This window comes from Zosterops lateralis (genome assembly GCF_965231275.1).
Source record: "Zosterops lateralis genome assembly, chromosome: 11".
In the NCBI taxonomy this organism is placed as follows: Eukaryota; Metazoa; Chordata; class Aves; order Passeriformes; family Zosteropidae; genus Zosterops; species Zosterops lateralis.
Window position 1 is genome coordinate 7,566,169 of NC_139771.1, and position 23,642 is coordinate 7,589,810.

At 47.6% G+C, this 23,642-nt stretch overlaps 1 protein-coding gene across 5 annotated transcripts in view; it reads right to left on the reverse strand.

Annotated features, from left to right (window-relative positions):
- Positions 1-23,642, reverse strand: part of IQSEC1 (IQ motif and Sec7 domain ArfGEF 1) — a 270,877-nt gene that overhangs the window by 114,833 nt on the left and 132,402 nt on the right. Inside the window, exon 1 of one of the 5 annotated variants that reach the window (XM_083869823.1) lies at positions 16,979-17,020. The exons of 3 other annotated variants lie outside the window; for them this stretch is intronic. The gene's annotated coding sequence lies outside the window, so the exon portion shown is untranslated. Of the gene's footprint in view, positions 1-16,978; positions 17,021-23,642 lie in introns of those variants that run through there. One more of the 5 variants, XM_083869824.1, reaches the window with a different exon arrangement.

Here is a 23,642-nt window from a genome sequence, read left to right on the forward strand (position 1 = left end):
GAATTCAGCCTGATTCTGTCTCTCATGCTGGGCTGCCTTCTCTAAAAACAGCTCCTCGGGAGCAGCATCACCGAGGAGGTAAAGAAGGGATGGCCAAGAGAAACTGGACACATCAGCTGTTTGTGAGCAGCCAGAAAAATCCTCCTGAGGAACAGAGGAGCTTTTCCAGGAGCAGGGAGACAGTGAGGCCCCTTTGTCCGGGCTGTTTACATCCCTCCCTTTGTTCCCAGTGCCATGCCCCAAACAAGGCACACATTTACATATCAAGTGATTTCACTGTTTTGAAGCCTTGTTTGCTTTTCCTTCAGGACAACCGGGATGAGCCCCAGCCCTGCCGGGGCCACTCGGTGCCCTGGGCATGGATTTTCCATTTCGTGCATCCCTCAGAGCCTCCTGTCAGCACTGCAGTGACACTGCTGTCCCCACTCACTCAGGTTGGGGCTGTCTGGGCTGTTCCTCCCCTCTGGGTGTGGATGAGAACCTCATCACTTATCTCTTCCCCTCGCAGTCAAACAGATTCCATTCGCAGCACATCACTGCACCCACCCCGAGCTCCACTCCCTGCACTGAGTTACTTATTTGCTGATTTTGTTTCTTCCCCCTGGAAACCTTCACTAGCTCTGCCCTGCTTGCAGAACCCACAGCAGCTCTCCCTCTCTGCAGCCCTGTGTGTCTGGACCCGTGTAACACAAGCTCTGGAGTCCTCCCAACTTGCAACTGGAAGGTGCAAGAAGTTCTGCCTCCTTCCAACCATTCTTCCCACCTCAGGAGTGTTTTTCCCAAACCCAGCATCACCAGTGGCCACAGCAGAAGCCTTGGACCTGCACGTTGCTGTCTGCAAAACAGGGGAAGTGACTCTCAGCTTTGCAGAACATTTTGCATCCCTTCTAGGAGGAAATCTTCAATCCAAACAGCCACAGGCAGTAATTCAGGGATGATGCTGTGGCTTTTGGGAGCTGAGGCAGCTGAAGGTGGGTCCCCCTGAGCTGCAGGGTCAGCAGAAAGGCCCTGCTCAGCTCTGGGGCTGCAGGGGAGCTGCAGATGCTGATGCAGGAGGGTTTGCACCAAGGCAGCCTGGAACACCAAGATAGACACACAGCTTTGGTTCTGCTGACTGGACACAGGAGCAAGGAGCTGCTGCAGGGCAGGGAAAACAATTGGAAGAATCAGTAGCACAGAAATGCTGGGAAAAAAAAAAATCCCCAAGTTCATCAAAGCCCTCAACTTGGCCACTGCCAAGCACATGGCAACCATTTAGGGACAGTAATGGGATTGTCCCTATGATTTTGGTTCCTAAGGGAACCCAGAGAAATGAAGAGCAGTCCATTTCAGAAACCCCTGAAAACCCCAGTGCTGAGGGGTGGGGAAGGAAGCAGAAACAGAAGAGAATGCCAGAATCATTTAGATTGGAAAAGTCCTCAAAGATCATCAAGTCCAACCATTCCTCAGCACTGCCAAGGCCACCAGTCATCCACGTCCCAAAGGGCCCCATCCACACATCTTCTGACCCTCTAATCCCCTCCAGGGCTGGGGACTCCCTGCTGCCCTGGCAGCCTGTTCCCAATGCCTGACCCCTCCTTCAGCGAAAGAATTTTTCCTAAAATCCAACCTAAAACCTCCCCTGGCACAGCTTGAGGCCATTTCTGAGGAACGGGAGGCTTTTAATCTATTTTCTAATTTTCACACTGGAAACAAAGCTGCTGCAGGCAAAGACACCACGAGGGACATAAATCACTCCAAGTATTTAAAAATGCCAGAGCTGAGGTTCCTTCACAAGTTGTAGGTGGTGTGTTACTTTTAAATGCTATTAATAGAAAGGCAGGGCTTAATTGGGAGTCTCACACTCCATCACCCTTCTCCCTCTGGAAATCCATTCCTGTTTGGCAGCAGAGCCTGCAGGGTGATGAGCAGAGAGCTTTTTGGTGGGTACAAGAAGGGAGAGGAGCCAAGAGAAAAGCAGCAGCCAGGATGATGGATCTGATTTGGTTTTGGATAAAGCTGAGTGTCCTGAGTGGCTGCATCCCCTCACCCAGAGCGTGTGAGGTGTTCTGAGCCCCTGCAGCCAGGCCCAGCCTAAGTGAGCTCAGCTCAACATCCCTGCCACAGGGATCTGCCCTGCTGCAGCCCTCAGCTAAGATGGCAACAGATCACGTCTTCAACAGCAGCCAGAATTCTCTGTGTTACAAGAGAGAATTCTCTGTGTTAAAAGGCCTTTTCAAAGTTTTCTAATAGCAAATTGTTAAGAACTCACAGACATCTGCATAAAGCGATCATTAAAACTACACTTATACCTTATATCTAACAATAGGTGCTTGTTTCATATTTCTTATCACTCGGGAACTTTTTATACTCTTCTATAAACGAAGCACAGAGCCTCATGATTAAACTTATTCTATTATCTTGCTTAACATATTTTTCTGCTTGCTAAGGCCTATCTCCACACAGCACAAAACCACAGTCTTATTGTTCTGTGTCCTTATTCTTGTATCCTTTTAACTTCAGGCCTGCATCTGCACTGCTATGCAAGCTTTCTGCTTTTTCTATTTCCAACAGGTGAGGGACACAATTTGCCTGTTTTTCTGAAGTTTCTACCGCAGTGAAATGGTCCCAGAGCAGGATCTGACAGCATTTCTGCCCTGAAGTACGTCACATTTGTAGGTCATTTGACAAAAGGAGAATGTGACTGCTGGAGCCAGCCTGCTTTGGGTTGTCAGTGCAGTCCCAGACCTATTTTTAACTTAGGTAGCATTGCCCTTACACAACAGCTATTACCAATTAAGGATTGCAAGAAGTCATACAGATAGATGGAGTTTAAATTTTTATCTGAAAAAGCATTCTGGCTTTTTGGACAACTTGGGGCATCTTTAAACCTTCAACCTGCAACAACATTTTGACTTAGGAGGTTTTAATATAATATCTTCACCACATGTTTTCTTCCCAGCCCTCCCTGCATTCTCTTCCATTCCCTTTGAAAGGTCCTTTGCTGATTTTTTCACCAACATTCCCAAGGAAATGCAAACCCCAGGGTTTCCTGGGAGCTGACAGCAGTGACACGCTCATGCCAGTCCTGCAGGGGAGCAAAGCCAGCCTGGACTTGGCATTTTGCTAAAGGGCATCTCCCCTCAGCCCCAAAAAGGCTTTGGAGCGTTTGGGATCGTGGGCAGAGCCCCTCCAGCACCCTCCAGGCTGCAGCTCCTGGGAGACTCGTGGGATGTCTCCAGGCCACCAGAGCTCCCTGTGCTGTGACTCAGTGTTGGACAGCGATCAAAGGGAGCTCAGAAAACTTCCAACTCCCCTCTGCAGGGCACGGAGCCAGCGGCACAATTCAAATGTGACTGCTCCAGGGGCTGCCCGTCAGCTGCAGCCAAACACAGGAGAGGCTGGCGAGGGAGAGAAAAGCCTGGCAAACTCTGTGTGCTCCGGGGATCCAGCGAAAGGGCAGGAACCCCCAGCACAGGCACCCCCAGCTCCAGAAAAATCCCCACATCGGCCTTCAAAGCTGCCCGTGGAAGGTGAAAATCTGTGCACGAGTGAGGAAGGGAGAACCTGAGGGCTCGCAGATGGTTCCCGGGTGAGAGGGAAGGGGGTGGAGAAATGGAAAGTTTTAGGAAGCCTCGAGAATTGATGTCATGGGGACTGCAGAAAGGCAGGGGAAACGGGGGGGGAAGGCAGGGAAAATGGGGGGAAAAGACGGGGAAAAGGAGGGGAAAAGATGGAGAAAGGCAAGGGAAAGGCAAGGGAAAGGCAAGGGAAAGGCAAGGGAAAGGCAAGGGAAAGGCAAGGAGGGAAAAGGGAGGGAGAGGTAGGGGAAAGGTGGGAAAAGGCAGGGAAACGGGAGGGGAAGTAAAGGGAAGGGAGGGGAAAGGGAGAGGAAAAGGAAGGAAAAGGCAGGGGGGAAAGAAGGAAAAGGCAGGGGAAAAGGTGGGAAAAAACAGGGGAAAAGGTGGGAAAAAGCAGGGGAAAGGTTAGAAAAGGCAGGGGAAAGGGAGGGGAAGGGAAGGAAAAGGGAAAGAAAAGGGAAGGAAGAGGGAAGGGGGAAAGGCAGAGGAAAAGGGAAGGGAAAGGGAGAGGAAAGGGCAGGGGGAAAGGCAGGAGAAGGGTGGGAAAAGGCAGGCACACAAGACCAAGAACTGTCAGGTCTAAACCCCAGCCTAACCCAGTTCCAGCTCTGGTCCAGGGAAAGGCATCACAGCCCCACAGACTGGAGCAGGGTTTTGCTCAAATCCCAAATCCCAAAGCCGTGCCCAAATCCCAAAGCCGCACACCTCGGTGAAACCAGAGCAAACCAGAAATTCACGGAGAAGTGTGAATTTGGGGCGTGTGAGCAATGAACACCTGCACAAAGGCTCCTGCAGACACACACAACCATTCACGACGTTACAAGCAAGGCTTCCAGCAGATTAGCAGGGATTTGGTGTATTTTCATCTAAATTTCTCAGCTCTCACTTCCCCGAGCACAGAGAAATCCTCTGACGGCTTTTGAGGCTTTTTTTTTTGCTACTCGGCGCGTTTATTTGAGGGTTTGCTCCTAATAATTTTTCTGCTGACGGTGGGAATACTGCACTGTTTGCAGGCTGTGCTCGCACAGGGGGCGGATTTGGGAGGAGGGGGAAGCTCTCAGCTGCTCTGCAGCTGCAGCAGCCTCGCCAAAGGATCCTCTGGAGAGGGAGCAGCTCCACAGGCACTGACTCAGCCCTACTCGGGATGAAGTCACTGTCAAGTGAAAGCGAACTCTATTTGTTCCTACCAACATATATGGTGAACTCCAAAGGCAAGTTCAAGGCGGAGCTCCAGCGGTTCTCCCCACACACTTTGTTTGGTTTTGTTTAAGATGCTGCAAAGGAGCTCAGTTTTAGTGACAGCAAGGAGACACAAAACCCCACTGACATCACTGTCCAAAAGCAGCTCCCTGCCCTCATGAGCCAGAACCTCAAGGATTTGTCTCCTTACTCCCTGTTCCTGAGGGATGTAATTACTATGCAGCCACCACCTCCAGGAATATGGGATTACAGGACAGAATGTAAGTTTATCCCCCTTTATTAAATCTGTTTTTAAAGCATGGATTTAATTATGTGATGACACATGACCAGGGAGTTCTTTACACCTTTTTTTTACGCTGCTTTTCCCTTCAAGGGAGCAGCAGCACTGCTGTGTGCCAGTTCCCCAACACATCTGAAGCACCTCACACCACCCCAGAGCAGAGCCCACGCTGGTGACACCAGAGATGAGGAACAAAGCCCCTCAAAGTACATCCTTCTTAACAAAGAGTTAACCTCAAGGACAGCCCTGACACAGATCATTTCCAGCCCCTGTGCTGTCTTTGAAACAGCATCTAAATTAAGGCTGGCAATTCCTTTCATGGCTTCAAACGCCACACATTTTTGTGGGATAAGAGAGTGGGAGAGAGGATGAGCACAGAGCTGCAGGTGCAGTATCAGAGTGGCCTTAAGGAGCTTCTGACACTCAGATACTCTGAGATTCCAGGCTGGCAGCAATAAGCTGCTCCCAACAAGCCAATTCATGAAAGCATTCTCATTTTTAATCAACGCTCAAACATCCTCATGGGAATGAATCATATACCAAAATACAGCCCTATTTTGGCCAGAGATGGGGTGGAGCACACGATTGAGCCTATCCTGAAGCACAGTGCTGGCACTGTGAGCCCCAGCTGAAGGGTGGCACAAACAATCCCAGCTAATCCCTGGCTTCAAAGAGCCCCAGCCAGGTCTCACTTTGCTTTATCCCACTGGGGTGGCTCATTACAAATGGCCCTAATTGTCCTGGAAGGGACTCGTGCCTCCTTCAGAGAGCCCAAGCTGATGAGAGAAAAATTGAAAATGACAAGGAATTATTCAAAAACGGTTTTGTTTGCCAAACAAGGCACTCCAATAAAACAGCCTTCACAAACTTGGCACTTGCTTTATGTTTTTTTGAAATTCTCCCATTTCAGCCAGAAGAGAGAAGACGTTCTGGGAGGGGAAAATCTGCAGATTACAGCTGCCCTTGGTGCCAGTCACACATTTCCTCACCTTCTGCTTGATCTTTAATGCAATGCTAATGGTAACAATTTCTTGCCTGGGCTATTACCCACCAGCTGGCAGCAGCACAGCACGGAGCTTCCCCCTGTGGCTGAGGAAAATCTTCACTTTCACATGCTAAACCTGCAGGTTTATAAGAATCCTGGAAGCAAAGCATGAGACGTTCATCCTGCAAAGCCCACAGAAACCTGGAGGTGATTTGCTCATCTTACACTTTAATCTGCCACAAAAACACATCCCAGCACCCTCAGAGGTTGTATTTAGAGGGTACCAAAAGCAGCCCTAGAGTGAGGGGCTCTGACCAAAATACACTCAGTGTTGTTGGCAGCTGAAGAGCACTGAAATCTCAGTTTTCATCCATCACTGAATTACCAAACATTTCTTGGAGCAGGTTTCTACCCCAGCCCCCAGTTTCCTTTGTGCGAATTGCATAAATTGACAAATCAGGCTGCTGTTTATAAACACATTGCTGGAGGCATCAGCACCTTTACCTTGCAGTAACTTTGTTTTGGGAATAAACACAGGATGGGCAAAGTCCTGGTCACTGCAGGTGCTGCCAAATTCAAGGAAGAGATTGAAAGTGTGGTTGGTGGATTTCTCCCAACCTCCCCTTCCCCTGGCTGTGCTGAGAGGACAAACCCCAGAGCAGCTCTCTCTGTACATGTGGTGGTGCCTGCCCTTACCTGGCCTTTCTTTGGGAGTGCCACATGCCCAGCTTGCTATTTTGGAGCTGGATTTTTTACCCTGTCTACATAAATAAACTTGAAAACCTGTCCTAGTTTTCCTTTCTGCCATCACCCAGGCTCGGTGTTTCCTTGCAGAGCCCCAGCTGGCACTGCAGCCACAGCCAGGGAGGGGCAATGGCTCATTTTCCTTGTCCCCATCTCTCCCAGCCCCACAGCTCTGGGCAGTGGGGCCAGCACAAAAACCCTGCAGGGAATTCTCTTCAAGCCCATGGATTTCACTCCCATGGAAGTGGAGCCCAGAGCAAGATAAAATTATACCAAAAATCAGAATTGTCCAGGCCAGGCAGCAGAGCCAGAATCACTGAATCATTAAGGCTGGAAAAGCCCTCAAAGATCATTGAGTCCAACCCTTCTCCCAGCACTGCCAAGGCCACCCCTGCCCCATGTCCCCAAGTGCCACATCCCTGGGTTTTCTGAACACTTCCAGCAATGGGGATGTTGCCTTGTTCCAATGCTTGACAACTCCTTCCATGAAGAAATTGTTCCCAAAATCCACCCTGAGCCTCCCCTGGCCCAGCCTGAGGCCGTTCCCTCTCCTCCTGTCCCTGTTCCCTGTACCCAGAGCCTGACCCCCCCGGCTGTCCCCTCCTGTCAGGGAGTTGTGCAGAGCCAGGAGGTCCTCCCTGAGCCTCCTTTTCTCCAGGCTGAGCCCCTTTCCCAGCTCCCTCAGCCCCTCCTGGGGCTCCAGACTCTTCCCAGCTCCATTCCCTTCTCTGGACATGAACCCACAAGAATTCCTTGAATATTAAAACTGGAAAACACAGCTGGACATTCCACCATGGAGCAGCCAGTCACAGCTTCTGAAGCAACCGGGAACATTTTCCACAGCCCTGAGCACTGACTGCAACAGAAAATCAGAGTCACAGAAGGAAAGAGCACAATCACTCCATGGAAATGTTACCCATGTCCTGTTTTGGTTATCTGGTACCTCATTTTATACATAAAAATAACAAATATATACACAGGGCACACACAGAACCTCCTCATTGCCCCTGGGCTCTTCTCCAAGAGCATTTTAAACAATTTACAATCACTAATAAAAAGTAATTGAGAGCCTCCAGAAAGTTTTTTTTTTTCTTTCTTTTTCAGATGAACTTCCTTGCATTTAAGGTTTGTTATTCTGCAGTACCTGCTTTTCACACTTGTTTGTGCTCTAACCAAGAAATGATTTTGTTTCAAACGTGAGGAAGTTGCAACTTTTCCTTCAATTTTCTTCTCAAAAAGATGAGAACAAAGTGCCTCTGTGTGACACTGAAGTGCTTAAAGGCCTGGTTTTAGTGCTGCCCATGCAGATGGAAGACTCGAGCACATCCAGGTTTTGATGGCAAGTGAATTAATTCTCTGGAAGGAAATAAATGGGCAGCCCCATTTGCAAGGGTTTCCATTAGGAGACGTAGAATAACTCCCCAGCAATTCATTTACCACAAAGCTGGGATTTCGCCAGGAATCCAAGACAGAGAGCCTCGAGTTCAGTATTTATTTGTGTCAAAACAGTCTGGCTGCATTTCTATTATTTTATATGGTTTCTCAGCAAGGAAAACATCACAATGGGCTGGGACTGGGTTGGGGATTTTTTGGCTTGGCAGTGGAATGTGTGAAAAGCTGCAAGGAGAGGAGAATAAAGGTATCTTTTGAAACTTCACAAGCCCACGGTCACAGACGAGGGTCCCGTGTTGCTCAAGGCAGGAAGTGGGGGGCACCCCTAAAACCTTGAAAAAGATTGGAGCAGTTCCCTTTTCCAGCCTTCAGTGGCTGCATGGAAAATTCAACTGCAATTAGCATTGAGTACAAAGCACTTTCTGTAGGCTGACAATAGGTAGCCAGGGCACAAAGTGTACGTAAGGAGAACGGAATCCTATTTTAGAGAATTTAGGGTTTTGTTCCCAGCAAAGGGATCCCCACTTCCCCCCCCCCCCCCCACCCCAGCAAATCCAAACCCGTCCAGCTCCCTCTGCTCAGCAGCATAAACCAAGAGCAAGGAAAACCAAGTTTAGATTAAAAAGCATCAGGGGAAGTTCAGGGACGTGCTAAATGGAATTGCTTATTTTGCTGTTCCATTAAATAGGCAAGCTCAATGCCTCTGACACCCAGACCTATTCTTTATGGTCACCATTCACCATCAATCACTGAAGCTGGGTGCCAGACCTGCCCCAGTGAAGTGCCCACTGCCCTGAATGACTCTGATGTGCTGCGAGGGAGAGGAAAGATGAGCTATTATACTGTTAAATATCTCAGGGAAATAAAAGGGTCTTCTCTGTATTACATGAATTCCCACGATATTTCAATTCATCTGCCGGTGTTGTGGACAGGGTGGACACCACAGCACGAGCTGCTGTGCCCGAGGATAAAACAGCAGGGCAGAAAAAGTCCTGAGTCTGAGGTGATGTGACCTAAAGCAGAGGTTAAAAGCAAACAGCGCCTTCACCTTCACATCTGCACGCACAGAGACAACAGCGGCGGATAATTAACGCAATTAAAAAAAAAAAAATAAAAACAAACAAACAAAGCAGCTTTACGATCTTTGTCACAAGTTGTCACTAATTGCCTTACCACTCCCTTCTCCCGGGGAGCAGAAGAGCGAGGAAAAGCCCTGGTGGCACCATGTGCTGGAGAGCACCGCAGAGTTAACGCTTCCTTACCTTTTATAGAAACCATGGAGAGGCTGGAGACATAAAAACTGCCAGTAATCCAAGCAGAAGGCCTTCAACTTCAGCATTTTCCGGCGCTGCTGCCGCCGCCGCCGCGGTCTGCAGCGGGCTTTTAGCCACACAGGACTTTTTTGTGATGCTCTGAATGACTCAAAGGCGGTGCAGCAGCAGCAGCAGCAGCAGCCTGGTGTCCCCGCATCCCCGGGCTCTGGGACGGCCCCGCACCCGGCCCGGCACCTGCAGCCCCCGGCCCGGCTCGTACAAAGAGGCAGCAGCACAAAGGACTCGGATTCACGGATTCTTTGATCCCGCTCGCCGTTTATCTCTCTCTCTCTCTCTGTCTCCCAAAGCCCCCAGTCCTGCCGGGATCCCTGGAATTACACAGAAATGCCACTTCTCCTCTCGGCGGCTTTAGGCCGGTCTGAAAGCGCCCTGGACAAACAGCGTGGATAAATTCCAGCTGCGGGCTTTGCCGGACCCTTGGAAAGCATCCTCAGAGCTCTCAGAAGTTCGGAAAATGCCGGCAATTATCTCGACGGGCTGTGACGGCCGTGCCCGGTGCCCGGAGCAGAGCTGTGATCTCAGCACACGGGGCTGCAGGCGTTTGCCCTTTCCCCCCCTTTTTCCCCCCCACTCCCGTTAATCAGCTCCTCCTGTACCAGCACATCAGCTCCATTGTCTGCGGCACCTCGGGAACTGGGGGCTTCTCGTCAGGGGAGGGGAAAGGAGCAGGAAAAAAAAAAAAAAAAAAAAAAAAAAAAAAAAAAAAAAAAAGAAGAAGAAGAAAAAAGAAGGCAGGCAGGAGCTCAGACCCTCCCGTTCACACACCAGATTGTGCTTATCTGGTTCCCACCGCGCTTTGCCAGGGAGCGCAGGGGGGAGGATGAGCCAACCCCGGAGCGCGGGGCGGCAGCGGGACAGCCCCCGAGCGCGGGCACGGACGGACGGACAGGCAGCCGGACAGACAGACAGACAGCCGGCCGGCCAGGCAGGCAGAGCCGGCGGGGACGGGCAGCCCCTGCGGGGAATCCCGGCCGAGCATCCCGGGGGATGCCCGCAGCCGCTCCGGAGCCTCCCCGAGCCGCGGGCAGCGGGCTGGGGGCTGCTGGGATGGGGAAGGCACAATTAACAGCGTTTGCTATTGAAACATCTCCCAGGCACGATAAAAGCTTTTGTTCTGAGAAGACAGGAGCACAATTTTTTTTTTTTTTTAATTTCTATCTTTTACCATGGCCCAATTCTACCAACTCCCTCCCCTCCTCCTCCTCCTTCCTTCCTCTCTATCCCAATGTGAAGCGCCAAAGCTGAGAATCCTGGAATGGAATCACACAGAGAAGAGTTAGATTAGAGATTGGGAAGGAATTCCTGGCTGTGAGGGTGGGCAGGCCCTGGCACAGGGTCCTCAGAGCAGCTGTGGCTGCCCCTGGATCCCTGGAGTGTCCCAGGCCAGGTTGGACACTGGGGCTGGGAGCTGCCTGGGACAGTGGGAGGTGTCCCTGCCATGGCAGGGGGATGGAATAGGATGGGCTTTAAGGTCCCTCTTAAATCAGTCTGGGATTCTATAAATCTCCTGGGATGGAAGAGACCCACAAGAATCCAACCCCTGACCCCGCACAGACATCCCAAAATCCCACCCTGGGCATCCCTGGGAGCTCCTGGAGCTCTGGCAGCCTCAGGATCATTCCCTGGGCAACCTGGGCAGTGCCCAGCACCCTCTGGAGTAGAATCTTCCCCTGAGATCCACCCTGACCTTCTCTGGCCCAGCTCTAGCCCTTCCCTGGGTGCTGTCCCTGGTCAGACAGGAGAGATTTGTGCCCATCCCTCCCCTTCTCCACTCTCAGAGGATACTCCGAGTTAACAACAGCACTGAACTGCCCCATTGCAACAAACAGCACTGGCACACGGGAACTTCAACAACAATTTATCTTAAAAAAGGAAACAAAACCCCAACCCCCCATATATATATATATATATAAAATTAAAAAAAAAAAAAGTTGGTAAATAAGAAGGGTCCTGATGGAGACCAATTCTTGTGTCCAGTTTTCTCTAAGTTTAGTCTTCCAGCAACTATAATTTGGCTGTTTGTCATTCTGATTCCTTTCTGAAAATCACTCACAGTAAACATCTAGGCTACAGTTTGAATACTGTCAAATAGGAATAGAAGAACTTAGAAGAACTTCTGTAGAATTATAGAGTTCAACAGTCACAACAACAAAACCAAAAGCAGATTCTGACGAAATGCTTCTAAACCACTCTGGCACTTGGACAAGTGTTTAGAACAAAACCAACCAAACAAAAAAACCCAAACAAAAAAAACCCAACCAACAATAAAACACCCCAACAATCCCTCCTCAAAAAGCCACAAGAATTTTAACTCTGTTTAAAAAATATGCAGAGCAAACCAAACCCCTAAGCCTCAACCTGAGGCTCTTTTCCATGTGCACCTATCTAGTTGCCCAAGTGCCTGGATAATAAGCTATATTTAGGGATCTATATAAGCTATATTTAGGGATCTATATTGGGTATATTTAAGGGTTCTGGTTTTACTCATTGTCACTGTGCAGCTACAGAAGTCCCTCCTCGCATCTTCTTAGAAAACTGCCTTGGGTAAGTTTAATTAAATGAGATTATAATAATATTTGAGTAAGAACTGGCAGGTTTTTAGTGAAGTAAAGGAATCAGCGGGTTGTGCTTAAACAGGGTCACACTTCGTGTGGTATTTTCCTAAAAACACCTTGTACAGGGCAGGGCAGGTGCTGGGAACGACCAAATCATGAAAAAAGCAACTTGCAGGAAACAGTGTTTTATTTGGGCCTTTAAAAAAATAATTTCTTGTGAAAATTCTCTTTCAAGTACCCCCTTCCTTGTGTTATTTGCTGGGATTTCTTTCAGAGCAGCCCCAGAGCTGGTGACTCCTAAGCAAACACAAGTGAGTATCTGTGAGAAGCAACATCAGCCCCCAACAACACAAAATGCTGCCAAATTCAAGCCTGTTTTTCTCACTGGACTCAAATTCCCCTGGGCTTCGTTAGCTTGGCAATTTTCGAGCCACTGATGGCATCATGGTGAGGATATTTAGATTTTCTGATTGAAAATCTTTCATCCCTGCTTTTCATCCCCAGTTCTCCAGGGTAGTTTTATCAGAAGAGGAACTGAGGGAAGGCCCTGGAGACCCAGTGGCTGCTGGTGAGCCCCAACCTCCCAGCACTGCCTCCTGCCTGGGGTTTGGTACTGCCAAGATGGTGATGGGAAATCCTTTTTCCTTTGTTTCCACAAAAAAAGAAAAAAAAGAAAAAAAAAAGAAATCGAGTTTTCCCCGTTGTAACATTTTTGTATCTGATTTTTTTACATTCCAAGAAAAAAGGAAGGATAAAAGAGAGGAAGAAAAATGGTTACATCCCATAAGCAAGGGCAGCTATTCCCAGGATCAAGGGAAAAGGGGAAAGGCAGCCCAAGACAAGTGAGCTCAGCCAAAGACTTGATCCTCAAATGAGACTTTTCAGGAAACTTACCCTTTGTCTGTTCACATTACAAAACAATTTCTTTCTCAGCATCATATCCTTCCCAGAAAAAAAAACCAACAACCCCCCTCAAAAAATATTTCCCATTTATCACCTTAATTATCTATTTCTAAGCAGTGGGCTGGGAGCACAGGAGCCATGTACCCATGGATTTCCTGACAGCATCCAACGCTGATTATCCCACCCTGCGCGCAGGGAAAATGCTAATGAGCACTTTTGCAAATGAAAAGCCCCACACTCTCAACACGTTCTTCATTTTCACTTGTCTTCCCCAGGAAAACAACAAAGGAAATTAAGCTGCATCTCACGCTCAGCCGGGACGTAGAACTGGTTCTTTCAGAAAGGCATTTACCGAAACCTTTGACTCAGAATTCCCAGGCCTAACACGAGCAGGGATTTTTGGATGTGCTGCAGCTCCAGCGCTGGAGCCGTGAGCAGTTTGCTGAGAATTCCTGCAGTCACTCAGAGTTCAGACAAGGCTTTCAAAAACAGCCACGAAAAAAAAGAAGGGGCCAAGTGGAAACGGAACGTCGCAGCACCTCCTTTTTTAGGGGTGGTTTTCTTGCCAGCCCCTGGAGCTCTGAGGCTGCAGGAAAACAATCCACTGAGGGATAAAATAACCCCAGCGTGAAGCCAGTGCCTGCTGGAGCTCCTGCTTGGGCACACCAGGAAAATTGACTTGTCTGGTGACAATCTTTCACAAAACAGTAATATTGAACTACTGTTGTTTACTCAGTTAAACTTTTAGAGTGATATGCCAGGAAACATTCCTGAAAAACATTTCACTTCCCCAGAAAAACAGAGTATCCTCCTGAATAGCAGAGAAATTGTGGTAGTTAAATTGTTTTCCACAAGTCTTTCAAGACTCCAGGGTGAAATACTCCACTGGCCACACACAAAAAATTCATGGTAGCCATTGGTGTATTGGGGAGTTCAGGATTTTCAATATTCATCCACACACCACATGACAAAGTGGGGGAGTACAGAGCAGGGCTGCAAACCAAGGGTTTGGGCAAACAAAAAGTGCTGAAGCTTTTCCTGGGTGTTTGAGGCTCACAGGACACCCCAGCACACACAGCTCCGGGTGCTCTGTGGGCACTCAGGAGCAGGAATTGGCCTCCACATCAAAGCTGGGGGAAAAATTCATGGGCTGTTCAGAGAATAAGGCAAATTTTGATGCTCAAGGCTCTGGCAAAGCAGATGTCTCTCCCTGCCCCTCGCAGGCATCCCCGGGTCCCAGCCCTGGAGCATCCCTGTCCCAGCAGGGCAGAGCTCCCACAGAGCCCCTGGGCTTGGGGACACCCTGGGGACACCCCAAGGTGTAGCCCTGGTTCCATGCCTGAGGTGTTTTGGTTTTCTGAAATTCTTTTCCCAAGGAATTTTCTGTGAACAGGAGAAATGTTTTTGTAACTGGAACTTTGTTATTCATTCCTTTCCCCAGGAGGGACTTCTCCTTGCTGTCCCTCTGCTCTGACCAATGTGAGTGAAGAGGTTTGTCTTTGTGTCACCAATCAGATTGGTCTGTGTGAAATAGTATAAAAGAGAGACACATCTCAAAGATAAAGGAGTAATTTTCAGCCTTCTGAAGTTGGAGTCTGTGTCGTTGTGGTGTAAAACAGCATCACCCAGGTGTTGGTGACCAGCTCTGCAGGGATGCTCAGAGTGTCAGGATATAAAACAAAGTCTCTTCCTTCCACACTGACTCGAAGGGCAGCTCTGCTGCCTAGAAACCTTCCTGAAACTCAAAACAAAGCTCTTGGGCTTCAGACAGCTCTCAGAGCTCTGCACTCCCCCACAGATGAATCCTCATCATCATTTGATCCCGCCCTTTATTTTTGGTTATTAAAACCCCTCAGCTGCCAAAGGATCCATGGAGAAGGGCAAGAAGAACTTTGCTGTTCTCTTAACCCTGCCTGTCCTTTCTGCACATCTGTTCCCTGGGCTCACACAGCCACTGGCTGATCAGTTTGCTCCAGAAGATGACAAATCCCCCCCAGATATCTGCAGAGCTCAAACATTTAAATGTCCAGCTCATTTGGAACAGGCCTGGCAATTCAACCCTCCAGAAGGGCCACATTAAAACTGGGATATTAGGCAACAAAATATTTTCAGATGGCAGCTGAAAGCTGACAGAGGCCAACTCAAAACATCCAGAATAAATCCTGTGCAGGCTGTGAAGGAAATTGGGCCAACCAATATATACACACATAAAATATGCCCATTTTTACATGTTTTCCTCTTTATAATAGAAGCAAATTTTTCACATTAACCTTTACTCTTTCCTGCACTGAGCGGTTCACTGAGGGGAAATGTCCCTTGTGATGGGGACAGGAAATCTCTGAGCAAAAGTGCCCTGACTAGGAAATACTTGAGAGGACACTGGGTGGGGCTGTGTTAATTGGTACATCCCATTTTCTGGGTTCTTCAAAGGCCAATTTGCTCAACGGGTTCATGAGAACACATCCAGTGACAAGAAACCTTCCATTACCTTTCATTGTACTTCAAAAATAATGGCCTTAATTCTGTCTAATTACAGCTCCAGAACAGGCTTGTTTGACCTGCTGAAGTGGATTTGCTATCACATGCTCTTTGCTCTGTAACTATTTAACACTAAGAAAAAAAAAAATCACACTTTCATTTGAAAAAATCTCAACTGTTTCCTTCAGTTTCTTCTCAGTGATTGTTTCACTCCAGATTTTTTAAACTTCAGACAGTTTTTTAAACAATCTTTAAACAGTTTTTAAAGTTTTTTCAGAAAAAAAAAACTTCAAACAGTTTTTTAAACTTCACAAAATTATTCAGTTTGTAGTTAAAGAGTGGCATTTTTACACCCTTGTCTGGTAACCCCCAGGTATTATTTCGGCCCAGTCCTCAACATTCTGAAGGATTTACTACATGCATCTAATTCTTCCATATTCCTCACTGATACCCTCTTCTCATGGAAAAAAAAAATACTCAATGGAAGAAAAATATTGTAATAAAATCTATTTCCAGCCTGCAATAAAGGTGGTAAATCACACACCAGCAACCCCATGCTCTTGTAAAAATAAATTTGCAGAGGAGCAGAGCAGGGGGAAGTTGGGATTTTTCCTGCATTGTCCTGGCAGACAAAGGCCCAGTGTTCCCATCCCACTGGGAACGGGACAAAAGTACAGTGGGGACTGAACGTGGCCCAGTGCTGAGGACAAAGGGAATATCACAGCACAGGGGGTGGCTGCTAGGAAATGGTAACAAGGCAAATGCTTCACTTCCAGAGGACTTTACACTGGATAACAACGGAAGATTAATTACAGAGGGGCCTTGATTTGAATAAGGTTAAACAGAACAGCTCAACACCGTTGTGTTCAAATGACACCATGTGGGAAAAAGTCACATCCCCAACCCAGAGCACCTCCAAAAGAAGACTTGTACCAAACCAGCTGCCAGTTTGAGAGGGAGGGACCCTGCCCCAGCTTTATCAAAGGCAGTCTGTGCCTTTGATGCACTTTGCAGCGTGCAGGGATGAGAATAAAAGATGCAAGGTACCCATTTGATATGCAGTGTTAACAGGGCCGAGCATTTCTCTCTAAATGGAGTGATCAAAGTAAAATCCCAGTCCTGGCAGTGCCTCCTGTGATAGAGCTCTCTGAAGGGTGGGTGCTTTTATCAAAATGCTGAGTAACAGAAACACGGGTGACATCTCCACACAACTGTCCCCCAGAGCAGCACAGACCTGCCAGGACAGCAGGACAGGGCAAATCTTGGCAGCATGAAGGTGATACAACCTGAGGAGAGGTGGTTTGTGCACACACACACCCTTCTGCCACTCTCCTTTGTGCTCCTCCCAGAACAAACCCAGAGTTTGAAGCCAGAACTGAATTTCAAGCTGAATTTCCAGCTGGAAATCCACTCTTAGGAATATCCAGCTCTCAGTGCCTTTGCAGGCTGAGCATGGCAAGATAAACTTGTGTGATGTGCAGCTGATGCAGGACAGGGCATTTCTGTCACTTCAAACCTACAACTACGATTACAGACGATTACAGTACCTGAGTGGGTCAGTGGAGACGCTGCTTCCTGTTTCCAGGGAAGTCCTGAGGTGACAGCAAAAGAATGAAATTATGAAGCATTAAAGTACAAACCAAATTAAAAGCATGAGCTATTAAAAAACTCTATGTCCTAAAATATCAACGACTTTACATTGTCCTCCCTCTTACAGATATTTCAGAGTGCTTAGCATGCCATTAAACATGAGAGTAAATAAAAATCCCCAAGCAAAAAAACCCATTCCTAGATTAGAGAAGGGGGAATTTGAGAAACATTTGTCTGAATAAGGCACAACCTGGACAATTTTCAATATTCTAAAAGTACTCCATTCTTCTCTATCTGAGTGAGTGACTTTTACACTTTCACACTTTTATACTCTGGGGCTTTCTCCTCTCTACCCAAAAATGCAGCTGTGGAGTTGCCCTGCAGAATTATTGGCAAAAAGAATGAGCAACAGCAAAATACTGACTTATCATCAAATTCTTCAGAGTATCAGCAGGATCCTACTGGGGTGGTTTTGGGGGTTTGGCTCAAATTTGGGACTCCCAGGGGTTTGAGGGGTCCCAAGTTTGGGGATCTTGGGGTTTTCTGGGGATGTTTTACCCCAAATTTTCGGGGTTCTGGGGAGGTTTTGAGGCAGCACAGGTAATTTATAAGGAATTGTAAGGACTGGGGAAGTTCTCTAAGTATGTGGATTTTTGAGCAGCAATATTTAACAAGCAGTGTGGTGTGATTACCCTTGCTCTCTCTGAGCATGACTCCAGGTTTGTTATAATTATGTATATATATAAAATAGAGTTATATTTTTAAGGTGAAGCCAGGTTTTTTTTTTTTTTTTTTTTTTTTTTTTTTTTTTTTTTTTTCCCCACAGGCTGTAATAATACATCAGCCAAAGCGCCATCATTTTTAAGTGGTTACTTGCACTCATCCATTTCTATGCCTTACACAAATGGCCACAGACCAGCCTTTGCTCCCAGAGCTATAAACACGTACAGTCTGTGGAGGTTCATAAAATTCACATTAGAACTGCATTAATTATATTTACAGTGGCCATTCATAAATCAATGGCAAACCTTTACTTTGAATCCCAAGATTCCGATTTTATTTACAAAAATAAACGGGGTGGTGTGAAGGGAGGAGGCCATAAAAGCAGCAAGAATTCGCTGTACAGAAATGGAAACAAACCATATTGTCCAAATAGCTTTCAACTAAAGCACTAAGCCTTCAAAATAGCTTTGGGGAGCTTATGCCACCCTGCAATTTGCTTGCTGCCCCAGCTGAGGATTTGTGAATAATGCTGAATTTTGAGGGGGTGGCTCACATATGCCGGCTTTGTGGCTGGGTGTTGGTTTACCCACGGAAAAGGGTGAATTTCATTTAATCATAATTAAGTTTCCTGCTTCCCTCCGTGTGCCGTGGAGGTGCCAGCCTGCTCACTCAGCGGGGCTTTTTTTGCCTTGCTTTTAGCCCAGGAAAAAAAATAAAATCTGCTGTGAGCAGTTTTGGCCCTGAGTGCTGCGAATAAACATTTCTCAGACGGCGTCTGTGTGCAGGAGGGATGTGCCGTGCATGCTGAGGAGATGCTAATGAGAGTGATTAGCCCCAACCCCGGCACACCCCTGATGAGCACTCCCGACCTCCTTGCACAATTCCCAGGAGCAGGATCACAGCTTCATCAGGATCCTGGTTCTCCCTCCTGGAGTCATCCCCAGCACCCAAACTCTCACTCAGGCGAGGCAGCAGAGTTTCTGTATATGAACACATCCAGGAAAAGCACAGATCTCAGCAAAAATACCCCTCTAGGAGTCAGAAACCTCATCAAGGCTCATCAAGGTTGGGAAAGACCTCCAGGATGAGTCCAGCCCTCACCCTGACGCTGCCAGGGCCATCAAACCATCAGCACCACATCCAGATGTTTCCTGAGCACTTCCAGGGGTGCTGATCCCAGCACTGCCCTGTGCCACTGCTTGTCAGCCCTTCCAGGGAAGAAATTCTTCCTAGTTCTTCCTTAGTTCTTCCTGATATCCAACCTAAACCTCCCCTCGTGCAGCTCCTGTGTTTCTTTAGGTGAAGACCAGATCTAGGAAAAGTGGCAAAGACTGGAAAAGCTTCTGGAGAAAAGCTGATGTGGAGAAATCCCCTGGAGGAGACAGATCCCCACATTGTGAGGAGAAGGATGGAAAACGAGCCCTACAAAGTAGGGCTAAACCCCAGAATTGTTACAGCCCAGCCCCAGACTCAACCTGGCACTGTGGAAACCTCAGGAGCAGTCTGACAACACCAAAACCAACTTTTAGTGGCCACAAAATCCCCAGCAGCAACAGGAGGAATCAAGTTTAAATCCTACCAAAAGATCTGGGTTTAGGGTACAGAAAGTTAGTTAATTCTTATTGATTTTACAGAATAGTATAATCACATCATCACTCCCCCTCTTTCTTGCCAGCTAAAATCCCATTTAAGTCTTTTGGTTTCTTTCCAAGCTGCTCAAAGATGGAAAGTTAATTTAAAACATAAAAATAACCCAGATTCTGAACACAATGTCATTAAAGCTGCAGCAAAGCAAATATCTCATTGCACACAGGGGTCACTTCAGGAATGATAAAAATATATCTCATTTAGGTTACTTCAAAATAAGGTTTGTTCCTTTTGTTTTGCTTTTTAACAAATTAACTGGACGGGAAAATAAAATACTGCACTGCTGTGAAGAAAGTAAGCAGGAAGATCTGACAATCGTCTTTATTCCTAATGGGCTCAGGACATTTGTAGCCCGGAAAGAAGCACAGACAATATCTAACTATTGAAGCCATTATATCTAATAATTGAAGCCATTAAAAAGATATTGTTAAACATAACAGACTTGTCTACATATGTATAATTTCCATTTGTATTAATAAAGATATTTTTAAAAATTCCCAAAGTACCATGAACTGCAGAACTCTGCCCAAGGCTTGGAGTGAAAATTGAGCTGAGACAGAGCACAAAGTGCAGAACTGCCTGGAATTAGCAGGGAATGCTCCAGAGCACCCTGGGGGCTGTTCTGTAGCTCCTGTTTGTTTCCGTGGAGTTTGCAACGTCCTTCCAGGTGGGCAGGGGAGGAAATCTGCCCCAGTTTCACTCAGCTGAAACATCTCCTCCTTGTCATGCACATTCCTGATGTTTCAGGGAGAAGGCAGAGGAATGGTGCCACGAGCTGGAACTAAACTGGGCATACAGTGGGATTATTTACTGCTAACGTGGTCAGCCTGAAACGTGCAGAATGTGTGGAATTGTTGGTAGTAGCAACAGCATTCAAGGCTGAAAGGATTGCCTAAAAAATGGATATCCACAGCTCCTGCATGAGGAGCTGGCCCAGAGCTTCCCTCTGTGTCCATCAGCACAGCAATTGTGGCCAGCTCACCCCTGCACTGTATCACTCAGGAGAAAATACAAATATTTCCAGGAAATCACTGGTCTAAAATTCAGACAGTAGGCTTTGAGTGTCCACAGACAAAAACTATAAACACAATTCTAGTCAGGAATTCTGTCCTGGAGCACGAAACAAGGCCACAGGCTCCAACTCTTGTTATTGACACTGTGTGGTGAGCAGAGAACATTACTAGCAACTGGGTGACTAAATGATCTTATTCCACAATGTTTTAGCAGATTGAAGGGAAACACACAATTGAGCCATGGTACGAAGCTCTGGTTTGTTTTGCTTTTATTTTGTGATGAAAGAAACTGGTTTTCTGTAAATACAAACATCAGTATAACCAAAGATTATTTTGGAAATAGGAAATATCTTGGAAATAGACTCAGATGGAGCTCCTTGTATTGTGTGGTAGAGGGAGGGTAGGGAATGCACACTGGAGGAGTGAAAACCTCTCTCTGCTCAGCTGTGACAGCAGATAAGGAGTGTTATTGATCTGGGACTGCCACAGAGCTCCTGCCTCTCCTTGTGCAGCAGTGATAGTGGGAACCACAGAGGGTTTGGAAGATGTCCCTGTGACTGCAGCAAGCCCCAGAGTGACAGAGCCACCCAGAACTGTGCTGTGACTGCCATGGATGAACAGGGACAGTCACTGTGTCCATGCATCAGCCTTGGTTTTACCTCTCAGGATGGAGGGCAAAGTTCTGAGCAGGTTCTGACTGGGCTGAGTGGATAATCCTGGGGGAGTCCCCACACTGATGGCTCAGCCCAGCTGCCTCCCCTCCCCTCCTCAGGGTCCCCTGGGCAGCCTCCACCCTCCGGGCTCAATTTGCCTGGATAACGCCAAGCTGGGGCAGGAAAGTCCCTTCCCATCAGTGCAGATGGCTGCAACTGCTTCATTAGCTGCTCACCAGAGGACAGAGGAGACCCCAGCGCTGCTCTCTTCCTGCTGGCAGAGCCTACAAATAACCACACAGCACAAGCACACATGGTGCAAGCAGCCAGAAAAATCTCCAGTTTGAGGAAAGCCAAGATATTCCTCTGGCACGAAAAGGCGCAGCGGTGACAGATGAAATAATCGCAGTTGAAGCAAACCCCCAGCTTGATCCCAAATAAAGGCTGCTTAAATAGATCATCTTTTTGGCTAAGGAGGGAGATTCACTGGGAGCATCAGAGTACAAAGATGTGCTGTCTGCAGCTCAGAGGGGTGTGAGGGGAAAAGGCAGCTCTGAGCTCTGTCAGACCTCGGTGCCTGCAGCACTGTGCTGCTGCATCCCTCTCACACCGAGGGAAGGAATGCAGAATACAACATTAAATATTTAAGACCCTGTCTGGGGTGTTGCTCAGTGAATAATTGCTGCTGCTTGACACAGTTTCTTCCTAGGAGCTGGCAGCTCAGGGAAGAAAGGGAAACCTGCTCACTGCAGGCTGGTGCTGTGATGCTCCACATGTTCGCATGCAAAGGAGGACTAAGTGATTTCTTTATACTCCAAAGTGCAGCTTCACCAAATGGAAATCTTCAGCCTTGCTTGAGGATGGTCTGGCACACCATGGGTCCCAGTCTCAGTGCTCCTGTTTGAAGGAAGGCCCAAAGCACCCAATCCCAACAGGCAGAAAGGACAGAAGGATCATCCTCAGCCAGGACACCCCATTCCCCAGAAACAAAACTGGAAATGATAATTCAGACAGTCAAAGAAAATAATCCGTTCACATCCCTTGGTAGAGATCTGCCAACCATCAGGGAGGGCTCATTCCCAAAAAAACCCAAAGTGCCCTGAGCTCAAGGGACCCAGGGCCTGGCACTGTCAAACGCCTCCGCCTGATCCCCCCAACAAATGGCCCTGAAGGAACAAGCTTTGGGAAATTCTCATTTGAATTCCATGGAGCAGAAGCTGGTGAGGAGCTTGGTTTCCTCCCAGAACTGGGAGGGATCTGCTGGAGCTGTGGCTCTCCCATGAAGGTATTTTATGCTCCAGTCAGGATAACTTCTGTTAGTGGTCTCTGACTCCTGATTCAGGAAAAAAAGGGAAATATTTGCACACATTCTTGCAGGTGAAGCACATGATTGAGTATCCCTCTGAAAAAAGCCACTCCCAACATGTGAGTATCTTTCTGAAGTGAAAAATTAACTTCCAAAAACTGCCACGAGCTAAATGAACTCCAACAACAACACCTAGAGGTTACTGGCCCTGATGGTTAGGATTTCACTGCTGTGACTGCCTGGTATTCAGGCAGCCCAGCCTTCCACTGGTTTTTCCAAAGGAGCTACAAGCCCTCAAGCCTTGAACTCTGAGAAAAAAAAAAAGTAACTTTATCAGGGACCCACCCCAATGACAAGAAGCAGTTTAAAATTTATTATCTGCTGAACATCTACCCAGCATTGTTTTTTCAAGGTGCTATCTTGCCAGAGGAACTGATTTCATTAAAATATTGCAGTGATGTGGTTTTGGCTTTGTTAGAAGAGAAGCCCATCATTTAAATTGCACTTATTCCCAGAGTTACACAAAGATCAGATGTTTATTAACAAGCTTCACTACTATTTGCAGCTCAAATTTAGAACCTTGAAAAACAAACCCAAGCCCTGCATGCGATGTGGGAATTGAGGTTTTCCAAAGAAGGAAGAGAGGGAGCATTGTGATGGCAGCAGCCAATTGTATATAACTCAGTTTGAAGACATTAAAGCTTCCAGATCTATGTTTAATCCCCTGTGAGGCCAAGGTCCAGCCTGCTAATGTAATCTGAGAGCTGAAGTGTTTGAAAACGTCGTGTTCAACACCGTGGTTGGACAAAGTTTCTCTCCACCAGGAGCCCTCACTGGTGTCCCTGGCCAGCAGCAGCTTTCCCTTTCTGTTTGTGCATCATCTGCACAGAAAGTGATGCCTGTGGGAGCCACAAACCCCACAGCACTTTCACATCACTGTGGATGGAGCACGGGGAGTACCTGAGCCAGGCAAACTGCTCTGCTCTGCTCTGCTCTGCTCTGGGTGAGCAAACCCCCAGCAAACAGCCCAGAGAGACACCCTGCACAATTCCCCACACCAGGACCCTCCCAGGCACCACAGACATCCCAGTCCTCCAAGCATCCTCCCATTTGAGATCATCCTGCTGAAAAACCATAGAAAACAAAGGCAGGTGAGTAAGCCTGAGCTGGAGGTGTAATTTGTGTCTGAATCTCACGTGTCCTTGTGCCAGCTCTGTCACTCTGTCCTCCAAAAGCAGCTCCCAGCAGCTCTGTGATGCAGCGGAGGATAAAAACCTCC